Below are 9,148 nucleotides of genomic sequence, written 5' to 3' on the forward strand. Positions count from 1 at the left end.
GACATCATAAGGATGGATCCCTGATCCGATAGGACTAATGTCCTTGTAAGAAGAGGAAGAGACACCAGAGTGCTCTCTTTCTTCCTCCATGCACACAGAGGAAAAACACATGAAGAAGACACAGCCAGAGGGCAGCAGCCTATAAGCCAGGAAGAGAGTCCTCACCAAAAACCACCCCTGGCACCTTGATCTTGGACTTCTAGCCTCCAGAACCATTAGAATATAAATGTTTATTATTCAAGCCCCCCGGTCTATGGTATTTTGTTATGGAGCCCCAGCAGACTAATGTACCCATGTTGTTTTTAATTACCTTTAATTAGATGAGTAAGATACTTTCATTCGCCTTGTAAAAAAAAAAAAAAAAAAAAGTCTAATCAACACCTCCTATCTTGGTTCTTTCAACCAGGAGTTGGCAGACTACGGCCTGCAGTCCCAATCTGGCTCTCTGTCTGTTTTTGAAATAAAGTTTTATTGGAACATAGCTTATTCATTTATATATTGTCTGTGGCTGTGTTTGCCATATGTGATTAGGCACAACAGAGACCGTAGGCCTGAAAAACCTAAAACATTGACTGTCTGGCTCTTTATAGAAGATGATCACTGACTACTGCTCTAGCCCATGTCCAGAAGTAAGCACTGGTAACAGATTGGTGTGAATTATTTCATCTTAGATAGCACGGTGTTAACTTGTGTGTGTGTGTGTGTGTGTGTGTTATAGTAATAGGATCCTATCCTTCTGGAAGTCTTGGATTTGTCCATGTGGGTAGGAAGATCTGCTTCATAGTTTTAATTGCTGCATGATGTTCCAAAGTATGACATACTTTTTTATTCTATGATTTTATTAATGGACATTTTTGTTTAGTTTCTTTTTTTTTTTGCTGCTAAAGCTACACTACAACAAATATCCTTATGCACATGTGTGAGTGATTGTCTGTGATTGATACCAAGACTGGAACTGGTGGGCCATGAGGCAGATACATTTTAAAATTTGGTCCTACTTTTTTTTAAAGATTTATTTATTTATTTATTTGAGAGAGGGGGTGGGGGAGGGGCAGAGGGAGTGAATTTCTCAAGCAAACTCCCCACTGGGCGTGGAGCCCAATGCAGGGCTTGATCTCAAGACCCTGAGATCATGACTGGAGCCAAAATCACGAGTTGGATGCTTAACCCACTGAGCCACCCAGGCGCCCCACCCTTGGTCCTACTTTTTCAGAGATTATGCATTTATGTGATTTGAAAATAAAACAAAATGATCTACAACGTCTGCATTGCAGAGTCTCACCCCCACCTCTTTTCTAATCTGTTCTGCCCCCCGCCCCAACCCTTACAGGTATTAGTTTCTTGTATATCCTTCCAGGATTTCTTTATGAATAAAGCAAAGAAGAATAGGTATTCCTATTTTGTCTTCTTTTTCACAGAAAAGGTGGCATCCTGTCTTTTTTTTTTTTTTTAAAGATTTTATTTATTTGACAGACACAGCGAGAGAGGGAACACAAGCAGGGGGAGTGGGAGAGGGAGAAGCAGGCTTCCTGCCAAGCAGGGAGCCTGATGCGGGGCTCAATCCCAGGACCCTGGGATCATGACCTGAGCCGAAGGCAGACGCTTAACGACTGAGCCACCCAGGCGTGCCAGCATCCTGTCTTTTTGTCTCACAATTTTTTCACTTGACAGTATCTTCTGGAGATCTTCCCATAACTGTAAATATTTTCCTATAAGTTTATGGGGCATATACCCCTGCCTTTTGACAGCATTTAGTTTGTGTAGTACTTCTTTATGTGGATGTACCATATTTAACTAGTCCCTTATAGAGGATCACTTTTTTCCTCCCATCTTTTGATGCTATACAAACAAGATACGAACATTTTAAATTTCAATAGATGCGACCACATTACCCTTCAAAGGGGCTGTGTAGTTTGCACGAATTTTTAAGGAGCTCAAACAGCAGACAGTTGCTTGTACTGTATGCTCCAGCAAGTTCGAACTGTTGTCGGCTCCCAGACCCCGACATGTTTTGTCTTGTGTCCTTGCTGTTCTCTTTACTGTGACGTCCCTTTCTGTGCTTTGTCTGTCTAGCTGACTCTGAAGATCTTCCACTGAGTTTTGCCTTGAAAATCTGGGAAGCTGTCCCTAACCCCCATAGGTAGAGTTGATTTATTCTCTCTCTGACCACAGAGGCTTGCCCACATTCTATTTTTGCCCCTCTCACACTGTTAATTTTATTTCTTTACCAGTCGTGTCTCCCTTCTTCCATTGTGGACTACTTGAAGTGAGAGACCATATTTTTAGTCATCTTTATATTCCTAAAGCCCAGGACAGTGCCTGTTGTGGAATGGCTGCTCAGTAAATGTTGGCTGGATGAATAACTTAACAAATGATCACTAAAAACAAAGATGAACCCACCAAATTGAATTTGGACAATGAATCCATGGGTGTGTTTATCCAGCAGTCTGCCAATCATGCAGATCAGCTTATCTGCATGTACTGATGGAATTTCCACGTAATTTGCATGCTGGAGGGGGAGGCTGCCAATTCGCAGAGGATTCTTCTAGGCATTTGTCATTCATTAGAGAACATAAGCTTGTATTGGTGTTTTTGCAGCATAGTGTCGGCCAATTAGAGGAGATTGTAGCTTTGGAAACAAACATCTGCTTGATGCTGGGTAAATAATACTTAGAGTCTGGTGTTTTATGACTATATGATTAATTTGAATCCCATATAATTTAGTATTTGACCGTGTGGGACTCACAGAGATCACGCCCATAACTCAAATTACAGCTGCAAAAACCATACCTGGCATTTCCTACCATGGCCTCAGGTACCAAGAGATGCTTTCTGGTTGAAGTGACAGCAGGGACTAGAAGTAAGAGTCTATTCGGTGGTAGCCACCTTACAGAAAGAATAGTAGAGATCAACACCTGTCTTCAAATTCTATCCTGGATAACCCTTCTGTAGGCAACTCATGGAGTGCTGGGAAAACGTGAATGTCTTCTGTCGGCCTTTGACAATTGGTTCTCCTTTTTCCAGGGAGAAGGAGGTTAAAAGAAATGTGGAAAGGAAAGTACCATTGATCAAGTTCCTTTTCTGTAGCAGGTTCTTTACCAGGTGCTTTTCTCACCTTTTTCCCATTTGCGGCTCACAGCACTCTGGGGTCAGAATTTTCAGTTACTATTTTATAAATAAGCAGACTGAGTCGGAGGGACTTGTCCTGGCCTTTCAGCTAGCAGGCAGCTGTGTTGGGAGTTGAAGCTGATCTGCCAAGCCTTGCCTTCTGAGAGGATGTGGCCAATGGTATTTGGCAGAGCCATTGGCTGTGACATAGCTCTGATTCTCTGCCGATAGTGCTGGGTGGATTGGCTGTGAAATCTGTCTCCCTTGCTTCCAAATAAAATAATTAACTGCTTTGGTATCTGTGTCCATGGGGTTCTTAAGAACATTACTTTGTGTGGTAAGATGAGGGACCTGTTGGACAGCCTGCTGCTGGTGGACGTGCACATGTAGCAAAGGACGGCCAGGTGGCCAAGAGGGCAGGATCTTTGCTGAGCTAAAAATACTGCCTGTCTGTTTGCATAACCACCATCAGAGTTAAAAAAAAAAAAAAAAAAAGGGCCACTGGGTTTCAACAGAATCATCTCTGGAACTTTAAAAAAATATGCATGTCTGGTCACCACCCACAGATATTCTGATTCCATGGTTATTTTAAACAAGCTTTCCATGCTATTCTGATGCACAGCCAGATTTTGGAATCTACAACCTAGTCTGTGGATCATTTGAGTCATCAGAACTTGAATAAGGATTGCTTTCTTTGGGTACATCTTTTCTTGATCATATCAAATCAACCTCTCCCTATTTCTTTTTCCCCTCTCCCTTCCTCCCTTCTTCCCTCCCTCCTTCCCCTCTCTCTCTCTCTCCCATTCTCTCTCTCATATATTTTTTGCTGGCAGTTAGAAATTCTTAAAAGCTTTTTGCCACAAAACCATCTGCTGGAGAAATCTCCCACTACGTTTCAAATGCCAAACTGTTCTCAGTAGCAATTTTCTTTATTATTTTGGGGAAAAGAATGAATTACATTTCTTCCCTATGAAAGAAAATACTTTAAAAAATAAAAAATGTTCATTATGGACCAGTAGCAGTTGCTTATATTTTTGAAAGAAATAGCTTTATTAGACACATGCTCTGTGAGTTTACTTCAGTTTTCCCTCCTGGGCTTGATTTTTGCCTCAAGGTTTGGATGTATGGATGATGACAGTGCGGGGATGCTCTGGTGGGCAGTGGTAACTCCAAAGGGAAACCAGTTTGGCTCAAAGAATTGCAGGATGATTTTGACTTCCTAATGCCCACATGCTTTATGGAAGCAGGTCCTACAATGCTACAAGCCTAGCTTGAAGGTTTATATGGGTTGTCATATTGCACAATCCCTTCCCAGTTCAAATCCTTCCCCCATTTCCATGAAATGGAAACTCACATCTTGTGGCAAGTAATGGGAGTGTTCTTAAGGGACTTAGAATAAGCCTGAAAATGTTTCCTTTGCCTTCATTTGGAGATGGTTTTCCTTAAGAGTCTCATTGGATGATCATCTAAGCCTTTGAAAATTCATTTGCTATGGCAGATGGTTAGCTATCCACCAAGGGCTCATGATCCCCTTTTGACAGCATGGAGTTGCTCCTGGGACCAGCAACCACAGGACCCAGCTTCCCTTGCATCAACATGTGGTCATCATTTAGCCTTTACCAAGGGAACATGAGCAGAAGTGACACATGTCACTTCAAAGACCTTGACTTGTCTTTGAAGAAGTGGCCAAGGCCTGAGTGCAGGTAATCCCAAAGCCCTGGGGAAAGTGGAATTATAAGATGGAAAGAGCCTGGGCCCCTGGATCACTGTGTGGAAGAAAGTTGCCCGCTGACCAGAAACACTCCCTGGACTTTGATGTGAGTGAGAAATAAGCTCGCATTATGCTAAATCACTGGAATTTGGGGATTTGCTTATTACACCTGCATGGATTACCTTCATTAACCATACACTGGCTGGTCAGCCAGGCACTGAAAAATCTTCATCTGGCTTAAGGTACTTTGACCTCCCTGAGACAAGGACGCCGATAAAAGCAATGGGACTCCTCATATCCAGCAAGGAGCATATGGGATAGGTAAGGAACTTTTGTCCTGTAACAGCAATTGTGAGAGAAAAGAGTGATATTTGTTACCAGATAATGGGATGAGTAGAAAAGGATATTGAAGATAAGAGAGGATTGTAAAAGCAATACCCATTGGGACAGGCAGGCAGACAAGTGACTTCTGTTCCTTCAGAAGGGGGAAAATTTCCCACCCTAGTCATGGTTCAAGCCTCCAACGACAGGCTTTGTATCCTCCACCGCACTAAACCTGCAGGGACAGTTCTGGCAGTAACCAGGGAAGAGGATCACTTTGCAAATAACACGTTTCAGTATCAATAACAATAAATATCCTTGGAAGTCTCCACAAACCAGGCAGTAGGCTAGGCAGAGCGAGGACAAAAATCCCCGCCAAATTCTGTATCTTCAGAGTGCTTATGAAGCAGTCAATGTGGCAGAACATAATCATAAGAAATGCTAAGGAACAGAGGCCAAGTATAACGTGAATGGGGAAGAGGGAGCTGACCCAGGTCTTCGGGAAAGAGCAGCTGTGACACAGCGTCATACAGAGTCCTGGCTAGGACTCTCATTTTGGCAGCTGCAGCTGGATGAAGTGTACGTAAGAAGAAACAACGTCTCTACAGGACAATTTCAAAATAATTTTTAGGATTTGGGGAAGCCTATAAAAGTGAGTCCATTTGATATGTGAGTAGTGACCACAATAAAAACTGCAAACCAATGTTCTAAAATTCTTCCAGCATCAATGCAATTCTGATTGGAGTCAATACCAAGTGTTTAAAAAGAAAAAGAAATTTTTTTTTCAAACAAAAAATAACAGAATGGACATTGGCCTTGGAGGGGACCTGGCAGCTCCCAGCTCCCTTGACCTGCTGGATCATGGGTAGATTGAAGAAGGTTCTTTGAGGGCAGGGTGTTGGGAGAGTGGCTTTTCCCAACCAATCAGAAGTGGTAGCAATCCACAGTGCTGCACTTGTGTATACTGGCCAAACAGTGACCTAGTATAGAATCATAAAAACAAACACATTACAGAGAAAATGGAATCTTATTGTGATCCCACCTCTCAGAGAGTGGCTGTTGCTAACAGTTTAGGGTATATCCTGCCAGACTTTAAATTTTCTGTGCAAACATAAACAAGACTTTACTAGGGGCGCCTGGGTGACTCAGTCTTTAACCATCTGCCTTCACCTCAGGTCATGATCCCAGGGTCCTGGGATTGAGCCCCGCATCGGGCTCCCTGCTCTGTGGGAAGCCTGCTTCTCTCTCTCTCCTGCTCCCCCTGCTTGTGTTCCCTCTCTCGCTGTGTCTCTCTCTGTCAAATAAATAAATAAAATCTTTAAAAACAAAATAAAACAAAAAACACAAGACCCTACTATGCATTCTGTACCACAAATTTTCCATTTCTTCCCTCTCAAAGCAGAGTGCATTGTGAACATTATGTGATGTGGGCACACAAAGGGCACACACCTTATACTCTTCCTTTTCCTTTTATCTCCTAATTAGAAGTTGTGGACCTAAATCAATACCATTACTGGAGTGTTTTTATGCACTACCAAGCTGCAACCTTCCACTCACACAGCATTTTAAGCACACACTGTTCTTTGGTGTTGCTGCAAGCTCCATCAGGAGTCCTCTCCTGCATCTACTCTTCCTCCCATGATCTTCCCTGGTTGCTTTTTCCAGTCTCTAGCTCCATGTCCTGCAGGGCTCAACCTGGTCTTGATCTCCTAAGCAAACTTCAGCTTTTGGAAGGATCCGTTGTGCGTCATTAATTTCTTGGTCAGATCTCTTGTATCTCTCTCTCTCCCTTTGTGCTTTCCCTGGTTTAGTGTTCTGTCTTTTACCCCATGTCGGATGCTGGGAAGATCCTCACTGGTCTCCAGACCCTACTTTTCCTTAGGCTTGTCTCATGGCATCTCACATCAGGAGTCAGATGGTGGAAGACTTTAAATTCAAGGTTATGTCTTTTGGGTTTTAAGCCTTAAATAAGAGGAACAGATGAACTGACACACAGAAAGTAGTGTTTGAGGTCAGTGGGGTATAAGGGGCAGGATAAAAGGCAAGATACATGGTAGAAGGACTTGAGCCTAGCTTTGTGGGGAGGGCAGGCAGGGATCTGTCCAAGGTGCTTCATGATGCGTGCTGAAACCTCACTGGATGTTCAAGGTATCTATTTGTATGTTTTTTTTAAAGATTTTATTTATTTGAAAGAGACACAGTGAGAGAGGGAACACAAGCAGAGGGGGAGTGGGAGAGGGAGAAGCAGGCTTCCCGCAGAGCAGGGAGCCTGTTGCGGGGCTTGATCCCAGGACCCTGGATCATGACCTGAGCCGAAGGCAGACGCTTAACGACTGAGCCACCCAGGCACCCCATTTGTATTTTTTTTTTAAGATTTTATTTATTTGACAGGGATGGACAGGGAACACAAGCAGGGGGAGCGGGAAAGAGAGAAGCAGGCTTCCCGCTGAGCAGGGAGCCCGATGTGGGGCTCGATCCCGGAACCCTGGGATCATGACCTGAGCCGAAGGCAGATGGTTAATGACTGAGCCACCCAGGCGCCCCTATTTGTATGTTTTTATTTGTAATAGCAACAGCATGAACCAGGCAGGAGTCACAGGATGGAAGTTTTTCTTTTCTGGCTATGCCAGGAGGATAGTCACAGGATGGAAGTTTTTCTTTCCTGGCTATGCCATCTTTATAAAGAATCCGAACAAATAACCAACCAATATAAGGCGCCTGGGCAGTTCAGTGGTTAAGCGTCTGCCTTTGGCTCAGGTCATGATCCCAGGGTCCTGGGATCGAGCCCTGCATCAGGCTCCCTGCTTGGTGGGAGGCCTGCTTCTCCCTCTCCCACTCCTGCTTGTGTTCCCTCTCTCGCTGTCTCTCTCTGTGTCAAGTAATAATAAAAAAAATAACCAGTATAGGAGGCTGGCTAGATTTTTTTCTGGACATATATATTCTCTTGAATGTCTTATAGTCCTCTCTGATTGAGAATATCTAGAAATGAATTCATCACCCTTACCAAACTTAACCCACTTCCGCCTTTTCCCCATCCCACAAACGGCACCATCATTCCTAAAAGGTAGAATCAGCCTCAGTTCTACATTTTGTCTCTCACCCACCTCATACAGTCTCACCATGTTTTGTTGTGTCTTCCAAAAACAAACCTAGACCCCATCTTCTTCATTATCACTGCCACCCTTATGGCCTCTGGCACCATCCTCTCTCACCTGGACCACTGCAGTGGTGCAATGGCCTGGACTTCTTGTTCTCTTCTTTCCTTCCATCAATCTCCTCACAGTCATCAGAATGATCTTTTAACAGTATAAATCTAATCAAGCCATTCATTTGCTTAAAACCTTTAATAGCTCCCCACTGCCTTCAGGAGATAAAAAGAACTCCTTATGATGATCAGGCCTTATAAGATCTGGCGTCTTTGCTTTATTTTATATCCCTCTCCTCTACTGTTCTGTAGTTCTTTCTTTTCTTCAAAACTGATGTGCTCTGTCCAGACTTAGGACCTTTCCTCACACTGTTCTCTCTGCCTGGAATGATTCACCAGTCCCTGCCTTCACCGAGCTAATGCCTGCTTCATTTCTTAGCTCAAAGATCACTCATTCCAGGATACCCCACATCGGTTTAGATCTACCAATTACATGTTCCTGCAATACTCTGTACATCTCCCCTAATATATCCAGTGAACATATTCAAAGTTTGTTTCCCTTCTAGATTTTTTTTCCCCATCAGGTAAGAGCCTGAATCTCTCTTGTTTACTATGGTATCATCTATAACCACACCTGACACCTAGCAGGTGCTTAGTAAACATTTGCTGAATAAATAATCAGGAGTCCAGGGACCCAGACTGGTTGAGAACTGAGCTAAATGCCCTCAGATCTGGATTCCTTATTGTCCACAGCCTGAAGTGACCTGAGAAGCAAGGGTTACAAGTCTCCAGCAGCTGCATATTGCAGAGAAAAGGCCAGCAGATGTTCTGACTGCTTCTAGATGTTGTTGGTGGGCTGTGTC

This window comes from Callorhinus ursinus, unplaced genomic scaffold, assembly GCF_003265705.2.
Source record: "Callorhinus ursinus isolate GAN/ISIS: 27379988/994484 unplaced genomic scaffold, GSC_fseal_2.0 scaffold85, whole genome shotgun sequence".
Taxonomy (NCBI): Eukaryota; Metazoa; Chordata; class Mammalia; order Carnivora; family Otariidae; genus Callorhinus; species Callorhinus ursinus.